Genomic DNA, 12,528 nt, shown 5'->3' with positions numbered 1-12,528 from the left:
ATGGTGGATCTTTACCCGGAGGGTCCTCTAGATGGTTTCATTGTCACAAGAGATGCTGGAGCAGGTTCTGGTGATAACATGGAGGAGGAGGATCCCGAGGAGGAGCCGTCGCAGAAAATTTCTGACGTTAGTTAGTAGTCGTGGGTAGCTTCATATTGTAGAGTTTTCTCTCTTAATATGTATTTTGCGGGATTGGTTGGGTATAGTGTGGTACTGTACTTTGTTGTGGAATCTCTTGTGTCAAACAAGTTGTGTGGGATGGCAGGTAGTGCGTCGCTTGCGAAGTCCTTCTTGTGTGGCGTGCTCTCCTTTTTGTGTGGAGTTGGTACCCATCGTTTTATTTGATCTTGTGATCTTTTTTATTGTCTGTACGTATTTGAATTTGACAAATTTATGCATGATTAATTATCCCTCGTGTTTCAAAAAAAAATTATCCCTGTTTTACGAAAGGTAAATGTTTTGTCATATTTATTTTCACATTTTGATCACATTAAGTAATTCCTTGAAAATCGGGTGTTACAACAGTGGTGATGCCGGTGGTGGTGGTGGAGGGAGGTGGTTGTGGCGGTAAGGGTGGCGGCGACAATGGTAGTGGGTCATGGTGGTAGGTAGTGGTGATGGTAATGACGGTGGTAGTGTAGATGGTGGTGGTAGTATTGTAGGGAAGTGGTGGCGGCAGTGGTAGTTCGAGTTATGGTGATAGTGGTACTGTTGGAAGGTGGTGGTGATAATGGTGGCAGAGGGGGTAGTGGTGGTGGCGGCGGTAGGAGCGGTGGTGATAGAGGCAGGCAGGCAGCATTAGTGATGGCAGTGGAGGTGACAATCATGGCAAAGGTGAAGGATGATAGTGGCGAAGGTGGAAGGTGGAAGTGATGATAGTGGATTAAATATTTTCATATAACTTATTTAATTCTATATGAAAATATTTATAGGATTAAATAATTCATCGCTATTTCTATTTTAAAAAACATATGTTAAAAACTTAAAATGTGAAGTTCTAACTTCTAACCAACCATTATTCAATTTTTTAAATTAGTTTTTATTTATCATCCCCAAACATAAGTCTTTATTTAAAAAAAAATTGTCCAACTTTTCTTTAATATATGCGGGTAAAATCCGTGTGGCAGTTGGTGACGGAATGTCTAAGGATCAATTTCAAACGAGTACAATTTATTTTCCCATGTAAAAGAAAATAAAATTAATAAAGTGGCGTGGCGGGAATTTCATGATTTACTTCCACTCGCTCATAGTGACAGACGACGGTTTCTCCTCCCGTTACATTCCAATTCCATGACTCAGATGAGCAACAACGCCTCCAGGAAACGGCCGGCGCCGGCGTATCAACCCCCACCGACGAGGCCAGCGCCGTGAGTAATTTCACTGCAACAATTTCTGTTAATTATTCCCTTTGCTGTGATGCTAAGATTTTGGTTTGTTGGAATTTGATCTTTTTTTACTGTCTCTTCCCGTTCTAGTGTTTTAGTTTTCCAGCAGCTGGAGATTGATTATGTGATTGAAGAGACTCAGAGAGAATTGGTGCGGAACGCGTCTGGAGCTGCTGCCATTATTAGAAAATATTTGGAGTTACAATGGAAGGTTAGCTTGTGTTTTTGTTTTCTTCCCTGCAGTTTAAACTTTTGGTTGCAATTGACAATTGCTAATTAATGTGTTGGATTGCTTGCATATAGTAAATTTGAATGTTGACAACTATCTATTCACTTTCTTGCATGTAATTCATATCATGATTTTCTAGCCACATTATATGCAGTATAAGATCCTGATCATATCTGTTTCAAAAGAACTAGTCAAGTGATCATTTGAAATTGTGATGTAAAGTTACACACCATTATACTTATAAACTATGGCCCTCAACCTTGTATTGCCTAATTGATATTATATAAAAAACTTAAAACATTTTGTATTTTTTTAGGACACAGTGTTTGCTGTAATGTTCATGGGTTTGAACCATATTTCTACATCAGCTGCCCTCCTGGAATGCTTCCAGATGACATCTCTAATTCGTGTTTGACGATAAAAGTATTTACAGTGTATAAATTAAGTAAGTATCGTTTTTTCAACTTTTGAATTGCCTTAATTTACTTGCTTTTGTGACTTCCATTGCTTCTGGCAACGATGAGAGAGGCCAATAGAAATAGTAATGTGGGAAAATTCGTTCGCCGTATTGAAATGGTACAGAGAAGGAGCATTATGTACTATCAACAGTTCGATTACCAACCCTTTCTCAAAATTGTAGCTGCACTCCCAACTATGGGAGCCAGCTGCCGTCGTAAACATGGATATTATTTGTGGACCTTCTGTGTCCAATATATTAATCATGTCAAAATTCATTGGACTCCACCATTACCTGATTGATGTTTAAGCTTTTTTTTTTAGTTCATTGGACTCCATTATTGTGTTAAATTTTAATTTTTCTCACCTCGAGAATAGCATGTTGGTTTTTTTTTATGAAAATGATTGTGTTTTCCAGTAGAACTTAACTCAAGGTTAATTTGTCTCTTGCCAAAATTTCAAAACATGGCAGGTATTCTTCATAGAGGTGTTCAGCTAGCTTGATGGTTTGGGCATGAAAAGCTTAATGACGTACGAAAGCAATGTACTCTTTGCCCTTCGTTTCATGATTGATTGCAACATAGTTGGTGGAAATTGGATTGAAATTCCTGCTGGAAAATATAAGAAGGGAATAAAAACCTTGTCTTACTGCCAGTTAAAGTTTGATTGCTTGTGTCCTTTCACATGTAACATCCAAGTTCTCCATATAAGAGGTTTATTTGGAACTCCAAGCTTTTAGATATCCCCTTAACAATGTCATAGGTATTCTGAATTGATCAGTCATGCTCCAGAAGGGGAATATTCAAAGATGGCTCCATTTCGCATTGAGTTTTAATATTGAGTGTGCTGGTCGTAAATGTCTTTTTTCCTGAGCCTACTCATGATCCTGTGATCCAGGTCAATTGGCTTCTCTTTTTACAGGTCAACATCCATGCATAATGTCATTGCTTTTGAACTGAAAATTCATATTTTCTTGCAGATAGCTAATATGGTTACATTACAAGGAGAAGACCAACCTTGTATTCGTAATGTGATGACCCTTAAGTCATGTTCTCCTATTGTTGGTGTTGACGTCATGACATTTGATACAGAAAGAGAAGTCCTGTTAGCTTGGAGGGTATTTTATTCTCTCTCGCTTTTCTTGTGTATGTGTATGTGTATGTGTATGTGTATGTGTATGTGTATGTGTATGTGTATGTGTATGTGTATGTGTATGCGTATGTATGTATAACCATGCTTGTAGTATTTGTTGGGCATAAGAATTTCAACAAAACTCCAATTTTGATGAAGATATTTATTCTTTTTGCAGGATTTTATTCGTGAAGTGGATCCTGATATTATTATTGGATATAACATATACAGTTTTGACATGCCATATCTTATTGAGGTGTCGATTTAACTTTGATATTAAAAAAATATGCTTATATGCAATATTTGGGAGTTCTGCGCTTTTGGTTATGATCCCTGTTATAATTTATTTTATTCTTTCTTGTTTTCAGAGAGCTGACACATTGAAAATAACAGAACTTCCAATTCTAGGCCGTATCAGGAACAATATAGTTCGAGTAAAGGATTCAACTTCCTCATCAAGGTAAAGAGATATAGTCACTTGTTATGTAATTGTCTCCCATTATTTTTGCAGTACACTATTTGTATTTCTGGTATTATGGGGGTAGATAGGTTTCATATGGTTTCATCAAATTTTTCGAAAATCAGAATTTGGTTCCTGAAGCGATTGCAGTCATGATTACGACATTCTATGTCCTTCATTTTTATTTTGTTAATATGGGAATTACATTTTTTGCTGTATTAAGTTTTGGCTTCAACCCTTTAGCGATACTTGCTGGGTTTGCAGGCAGTTAGGAACCAGGGAAAGTAAAGAAGTTACAGTTGAAGGGAGAGTGCAGTTCGATTTGCTCCAGGTTATGCCAATATTCTGTTTTGCTTTAACCGCCCAATGCTTGAAAAATCCAAATTTGTTGATAATTAAGTTTATATTTTTTTACTTTTATGTTTAGGTTATGCAAAGAGACTACAAATTAAGTTCTTATTCATTGAATTCTAACTCGGCTCACTTCCTTTCTGAGCAGGTAAAATTCTGCTTTTAACATCATTTAAGCAATTATATTTTCTGTTATTTTTTATTTGAATACAGCTGGGAACAGAGCTTGAATTATCTTTTGGAAGGTACATTTCAGCAATCTTTTGAGTTTTCCCCCAGTAATCATAGATATAGTTGCAGATTTACACACACCCATGGTTTGAATCAAGAGTTACCTAATACTGTAGGCTATATCTCTGATGATATCGAATACATTGGAGTTGTATTTAGCATAGTAAATTTCCATTTGTTGTGCTGTTTGTGTGTGTGCATCTTTTTTCTAGATTTGTGGTATATTGTTAGAATACATTTCAATTGTTGACTTAGCCTCTACATTGTTTATCTATTACAGAAAGAGGATGTTCATCATTCAATTATATCTGATCTTCAAAATGGAAATGCAGAAACTAGGAGGTGCCTCGCAGTGTATTGTTTGAAGGTTTAGATTCTGATTTCTTTCTGTCTTGAGCTACAATTTGTTGCTACCTTACCTTCTGTTTAAATTTTTATTCTCCAGTATTTTCAGTTTTATCTGATCAGTTTCTCATTGGTAGGTAAACCTTTTGGAGATAAAACTTGAATTTGTCAATAACTAAACTAAGATTTTAGAGAGAATCTATACTGTGAGAATTGTTACTGTATTGCATGAATGAATTATTGCATCATTTGGTAGGATTTATAGAATAACAGAATAACTACCCAAGCTCAGTGTGACCTGTAACATAATAACCACCTGACAGCTATACAAGAGGTCTATGTTGTCAATCCCAGTTCCCAGCCAGTCCCAGTCAGCCCCGAAACTGGGATAGCGGGACCTTGGAAAGCGGGATGGCCGGGATAAGTGAATTTTGGTCTATATTTTGCATAATTTATACTATATATATTTAAATACTAAATCAATGATAAATATTACATAAAATTCATAATATATGCATACTTTCATTAGCAAACTAGCAATTAAAGTCATAGATCTTGAACAAAAGGTCATACAACTAAAAACAAAACATACATGATACTTAACTACTTAAAGACTAAAGTCGTATACTCATAGGTCTTGAACAAAAAGTCATACAACTAAACACTATCTAAGGTAGCGCTACATAAGAAATCATCAATCATCATCTTCTAGCATTGGCTCCTCTTCTTTTTTCACTATCAGTTGTGTCATAGTTGTAGATCTCTTCCTCTGCCTCTTCTTCAATTTCCTCTTTACTTGTTTCTTCTTCTTCACCATCATCTTCTTCTACCATGACATTGGCTCTTCCTTTGCCCCTCCCTCTAGAGGTTGAAATTCAAGCAATATATGTAGGGGCAGCAGCTTGCATCCCTCTTGTGTGCCTCCTAGTATTTTTTATGGGCTCATTAACACCACTAGCATTGGCAACATCTCCCCAGTTAAGGCTTCACCCTCAAAAACCAATTCATTTTCAGCATCTCCGTCTGCACCCATTTCTCCCGTCAGCCACTCATTACTTATACACAATGCCACGTAGGAGAATGGGGTCAATGACATCACTAAAGTTAAATCTTCCTTTAAGAGCTTGATTATAGTTAACATAAACTAAGTCTCGAAGCTTTTGATGCTTAAATCGGCTTCTCTTCTTAGAATTAATCTACATTGTAATACAAAAATGGATGTTTGTTTCATAAAATGATTATGAAACTATACAATTAAATAATTTGGTAAGTGTTAACTTACATGCTCAAAGGGGCTCCAATTTCGCTGGCAACTTGATGAGCTACAGTCAAGCTGAGAACTTGAATAGCAAATGATAGCAAATGAGGAGTTTGTTGTCCATAGCTCCTCTACCACTCAGCTACAAATATTATATAATAGGCTTAATCAAGTTTTTGGTCCCTAACCTTTGTCATAAATATGGCTTTAGTCCCTCGCCGGAGTAAAGGTGGGGATTGATCCCCAATTTTTGGCAAAATGATTGGTTTTGGTCCTTCCGGCCGGTTGGGTCAACGCCGGAGCTTTGGGATGCCCATGTGGCATGGTCACGTCATTTAATGAGTCCATTTGGATTTTTTTTTCTTTTTCATTAAGAAAAACCCATAATTAAAATACTAAACCCTCCCTAATTAACCTCCTTTAAATTAATTAAAACACTCACCTAAGTGCAGCAGAAATCCTAGAAAACAAAATCCCAAACCCATAAAATAACAAATAGATGAACATGGAGATGAAGATGATCCCAACCCCAGTCTCACCCAGATCGAGCTGCCCCGACACCAAGCCACCACCCCCAACCCCACCCCTCCCACATCGAGTCACCCCCAACCCCAACCCACCCAGATCGAGCCACCCCAACCTAAGCCCCTCCCAGATCGAGGCATCTCTGAGAAAGAAAGAAAAAAACCAAAAGAAGCAGAAAGCTCGAAGCGTGGACGTAGAAGATGAGAAAAACCTAAATCGGAGTAAAACACAAATGGGTTTTATTGATCTTTGAGTTTTATTTCAGGAAGAAGAAAGCATTGGAGTTGGAATTTTTCTCTATGGGTTTTCTCTCCGGAGAAGTTGGGAGATGAAGGTTTTGGGTTTGGAGATGGAGGTTTTGGGCACACGAGAAAGAGAGAAAGGAGGACGAAAAGGAAGGAGGAAAAGGAGAGGTTTTAAGAATTTTTGGGATTATCTTCTTGAAATCTGGGTTCTTGAGTGTAGATGAATGTTTGCTGGAGGAAGATGAATTTCTCCAGTTTTTTTCATAAGATGATAACTTGATAAGAGAAAAACAGACAGTTACCACAAGGAGGAGAAGGTTGTGCCCGTGGTTGTGAGTGGTGACCACCGCAGAGGATGAATCATCCACCGTTTCAGCAGCTTCAGCACATCTTCAGTATATAATTTGTAATTTACAATCAGATTGGGATTAATTGTTCGTTGGTGATTTAATTTTGGTATTAGTTGGTGAGTTAATTTGGGAATGGTGGTATGATTGAAGTGAATATGAAGAGATGAATTTGTTCTTTACGGTGCAGAGATTGAAGGTGGAGGAGGATCTGCACAGGGAAGGGAAGAATTTAATTAGGAGGGATTTAAGGTTTTTTTTTAATGAAAAAGAAAAAAATTCCAAATGGACTCATTAAATGACGTGGCCATGCCACATGGGCATCCCGGAGCTCCGGCGTTGACCCAACCGGCCGGAAGGACCAAAGCCAATCATTTTGCCAAAAACTGGGGACCAATCCCCACCTTTACTCCGGCGAGGGACTAAAGCCATATTTATGACAAAGGTTAGGGACCAAAAACTTGATTAAGCCTATATAATAACATGTGCATTGCAATTTTAGCAACTTAGAGATATAAAGAAATGAGCATTCTATCGTACCAGGAGATAATGTAGCCGTTCTTCTTACAGCCGTGCCCATTCCAAAGAAGCCTCCACCCCTCTTATAAACTAACAGTTCATTTTGGATTCGATCAACAATGTCATCACTCAAGCTAAGCCTCTCAATGCTTTTGTAGAGACCTCCCATAATTTCAGTACTACTTGTAATGGTTGGATTGGAATAAAAGTATTCTGGGTTAAGAAAATGGTCTGCTGCATGCCATGGATGGTGCAGTTGGCAGTCCCATCATCTATCAGTTATTTTTTAAATCTCTTTGTATATGCTTTCATTCTCATTAAATCCCATCCGAATGGCCTCCTTAGCACTATCCATTGGTTCATATATATAGCCCACTGCAGGCTTCTTTTCATTGTCAACAAGTATAAGTAAGAGTCATAGCACTCTAAACCAATTGGTCACAGAGGCTCTGACACAATGTTAAACAACTAATTATCTGAAAAGTTTTTAAGTAAGAGTCATATGAATGATTTTATATTTTCTAACGGTTCTCAAGAAAATATTTCAGCAAGCATAATAATCTATCTAAAACATTTTATCAAGCAAAGCATATTAGTTTACTTGTTTCACTTTATATCAGTATGGACTGACAACCAGCATATATATCACAAGCAATACCATGTCATGAAATAGAAAACCAAAAACATAAGCTAATAAATTTTTGTGTGTAGCATTTTAGATAAAGAACTCAATACGAAGCTTATAAACTGTTAACAATTATAAGTGGTATCTTTTCATGATCCTATTATCAGTATCTGTTAAACTTTTCATATAAGTTGTAATTCCCCTACCTTACGTGTGGTTCTAGGGGACCCTTGAAGTGAGAGAAGGCAACTTTGCTACTAAGTCTTATTTGTCTTAATTTCACTCCAACAGAATAATGAACTTGTTTAAAAAAGAAGTGAAGAAAGCGAGCCAGAATGCGAGAGGAAATAATTTCCAACTTTGCAAGAAAATCCAAACAGCTTGATACGGCATGTTTATTGAATGAGGAATAAAATAATTTTGTTAACGTATAAAAAACCCCTTTTATAGAATAAAATTAGGAGACAGATGAGTTGGGTGGGGGAGGTACAGGGATTAATACTTGGAGGATGCAATTTATATTTCCGATGTAAAATAAAAAACTTTTGGTGCTAATTGCAAACTAATTAATTGTGTTCAGTTTGTGTAAATTTATTTTCAAATTGTTATATCAAAGTAAAGTGTTTGCAAACTTTGTAATTCTCACCTTTTGAGGAGAAGAGCTTATATAGACAATTCAAAACTAATAATGAAATAGCCATTAATATTTATTCTAATAGAAATTTATGTCTCAAAACATACAAGCTGATTAGCTGAACACTGATTAAATTTTTGATGAGCGCTTCATCTCCATTTGCATTGATCGGGCATCGGAACATGGTGCATTGGCAAAGCTGACATAGATAGGCTATAGATATTAATTTCATTATAGTTTTTGAGTAATTTATCTACTCCTTGACTAAATCTTGTTGGAAAAATATAGGCTTGATCGTGATGAAATCACTTTTCTTAAAGTATTTCAAGCACTCTTTGAATTTCGTCTTAGAGTTTGGATGCAGGAATACACAGGATAATCAGCCTTGATTCGAGTTTGCACAAGACTAATGAAAACTCGATAAGCAGCGAAGTATTTTTCTTGAAAAACAGAGGATATCTTGTGTTCTGAATTCTGAACACTATTTATAGGCAAAAACAGAATAATTTATAAGGTTGCGACCCTTCATAAATTATGTCTGTTACCAACAAATATGTAAATAATTGCGACCCTTCATGAACAGGTGCAAAATTCGAATTCCAAAACGAGCAAAACAAACGGACGTTACGGCAACCGAGTTGCCGTCGCCGTCGTGCTAAAGTGCCTCAAGTGTCGTGCCGTCTACAAGCCGCCACTAGCGCCTCTACGCCCACGCCGGTGTCGCCGGTGACACCGGCGAGGGGTGGTGTGAATGGAACATGTGACATAAAAGCTTGGGACCACCAAACCATGCACATGTGGCACTATATCCTCTCTTTGTCTCTTTGTTGAATGGTTGGCATTTAATGATATATAAATGCTTTGAAAAGTTGCTCCACTTTCTATGTGGGACTTCATTCAAATCCATTCAATGCAACACATTTGTCATTTTGAAACACTCTGTAATTATTACTCCTTGAGTAATTATTACAACAATCCCCCACTTGTTACATAAATGACAATGCCTATTCCAGAAATAGAAACACCTGAGTGTTAATACAGTTTAGTATCTTTCGATTTGAACTAAACCTTAGTAAATATTGTGCAGAGTATAATCGAAATATTAGATAGCTGAGCTTTGAACCCATATTCCTAATGATCATACCGACATAAAATTACACACACTCGTTTGTGGTCCTTCGCCTACACTTTCCTCGCCTAGCACTTTTTATGGCCATGTGCTTTCCTGTTTTTCGTGAATTTTTATGAGAGAAACTCCAACTCTCATTTGAGACAGCACCATCTAGAAATTCATATAGGTGAAGTTCATATCGTATGTGATTTTCGCAAAACCACATATTTCGATCATGAAATTCATTAAGAGTATATTGATACTCAACCCTCAATATCTAATAGTCAACATTGTTGCTTAATGTTGCATTGTCATCGAAATCAACGATTTGTTGTTACCCATTGAATCTTAGGTTAAGGTTTTCTTAACTTCAGATTGGGTTGCTACCGTTGTTGGAACTCTTACTCAAGGAGTTTTAATCCATACCTCTCGAGGTATTCTTTACTAAGTCTCTGGCCAGTGGCTTAGTAAAAGGATCTGCTAGATTATAGCTTGTTCGTATATAAGTCAGTGAGATAATTCCATCTTTAATCATCTTTCTCACAAGAGAATGTCTCAGACCTATGTGTCTAGATTTCCCATTATATACTTCACTGTATGCTCTGGCTAGGGTGGCTTGGCTATCACAATGTATCAACACTTTTGAAACATTTTCTTTAGCCAATGGAATTTCCAATAGGAGATCTCTTAGCCATTCAGCTTCTTGTCCTGCAGAAGCTAGAGCCACGAATTCTGATTCCATGGTGGAGAGGGTAATACACGTCTGTTTCTTGCTCTTCCAAGAAATTGCTCCTCCAGTGTGAATATCCACCCAGTGGTGGATTTATGATCTCCAGCACTCGATATCCAACTAGCATCGGTATATCCTTCTAGTATTGCTGGAAACCTATCATAATGAAGTCCAAGATCTTTGGTTTTTGAAAGATAACCAAATATCCTTGTAACCGCCTTCCAATGCTCACCATTTGGATTACTAGTATATCTACTCATCTTACCAACAGAGAATGCAATGTCTGGTCTGGTGCATTGCATTAGATACATTAGACATCCAATAGCGCTTGCATATTCCAACTGGGCCACTGCCCTTCCTTTATTCTTTTCAAGTTTGACACTAGGATCAAAGGGAGTATTTACTTCCTTAAATCGTAGGTGTTAGAACTTATCTAACATTTTCTCAATGTAATGTGTTTGACAAAGTTCATAACCCCCACTATTTGTTTTAACTTTAATCCCTAAAATGGTATCAAATTGTCCAAGATCTTTCATCTTGAAAGAGGATTTTAGAAAATTCTTTGTTTCTAAAATTTCATCCATGGTATTGCTCATGATCAACATATCATCCACATAAAGACAAAGAAATATTGCAGTATCGTTCTGCACCTTTGTGTATAGACATTTGTCGCAAGAATTCAGAATGAATCCATTTGAAATTATGACCAAGTCAAATTTCTGATGCCACTGTTTTGGCGCTTGTTTTAGGCCATATAGAGATTTTACTAGTTTGCACACTTTCTGTTCATTTCCAGGAAGTATGTAACCCTCTGGTTGTTCCATGTAAATTTCCTCATCTAGATCTCCATTTAAGAATGCAGTTTTAACATCCATTTGATGTACTGCAAGATCATTTATTGAGGCTAATGCAAACAATACTTTAATTGTGGTTGTTCTTGCAACTGGTGCATATGTGTCGAAGTAATCAATACCTTCTTTTTGTCTAAATCCTTTGGCTACTAATCTAGCCTTATAGGTGTTTAATGTTCCATCAGTATGAAACTTTTTCCTAAACACCCATTTACATCCAATAGGTCTTGAACCTTTTGGAAGATCAACTAGTTCCCAGGTTTGATTAGACAAGATTGAATCTATTTCATCTCGGATTGCATCTTTCCAAAAAGAGGAATCCCTTGAAGCCATGGCTTCCTTATATGTTTTAGGATCATCCTCTAATTGTAGAATAATAGGAATTTTATGCACATCATTCTTACAATTACCTTCAACAAGGTAAAAGGAAATGAGTTGAGAATCGATTTCATCTGAACCTAAGTTCTTAGTCTTTCGAATTCTCTTACTTTTCCTTCTACAACTTTTTGAGAATCTATATCTCGAGATTCCTCATTAGTGTGCGTTTCATAGTCTTTATTCTTTGTTATAAGATTTTCAAAGAATTCCACATCTCTGGATTCGACTATGACATTAGACTCAAGATTTAGAAGTCTATATGCCTTACTGTTTGTGGCATATCCGACAAACGCACATCTAATTCCACGGGGACCCAATTTTGTTCTCTTTGGATCCATATTTTTGTAATATGCTACGCACCCCCACACTCTAAAATAACCAATATTGGGTGATCTACCCTTCCATATTTCATATGGAGATATTCCGGTCATTTTTAGGGGTATCCGGTTCATTATATGACATGCGGATAAAAGTGCCTCGCCCCATAAATTAAATGATAATTCAGAGTGCATTAGCATGCAGTTTATCATTTCTTGATAGGTTCGATTCTTTCTTTCAGCAAGACCATTTTGTTGTGGTGTCCGCGGTGCAGAACATTCATGTATAATGTCATGTTCTTCACAAAAAGAATCGAATTCTGTAGAGAAATATTCTCCACCCCTATCACTTCTCAAAACTTTGATAGTTTTATTTAATTGATTTTCTACTTCTGCTTTG

At 36.9% G+C, this 12,528-nt stretch overlaps 1 pseudogene; it reads left to right on the top strand.

The window, feature by feature from the left end:
- Positions 1-4,831, top strand: LOC130725091 (DNA polymerase delta catalytic subunit-like; annotated as a pseudogene).
- The last annotated feature ends 7,697 nt before the right edge of the window (positions 4,832-12,528 follow it).

This window comes from Lotus japonicus, chromosome 6, assembly GCF_012489685.1.
Source record: "Lotus japonicus ecotype B-129 chromosome 6, LjGifu_v1.2".
NCBI classification, from domain to species: Eukaryota; Viridiplantae; Streptophyta; class Magnoliopsida; order Fabales; family Fabaceae; genus Lotus; species Lotus japonicus.
This window is presented reverse-complemented; position numbering and strand designations above follow the sequence as displayed.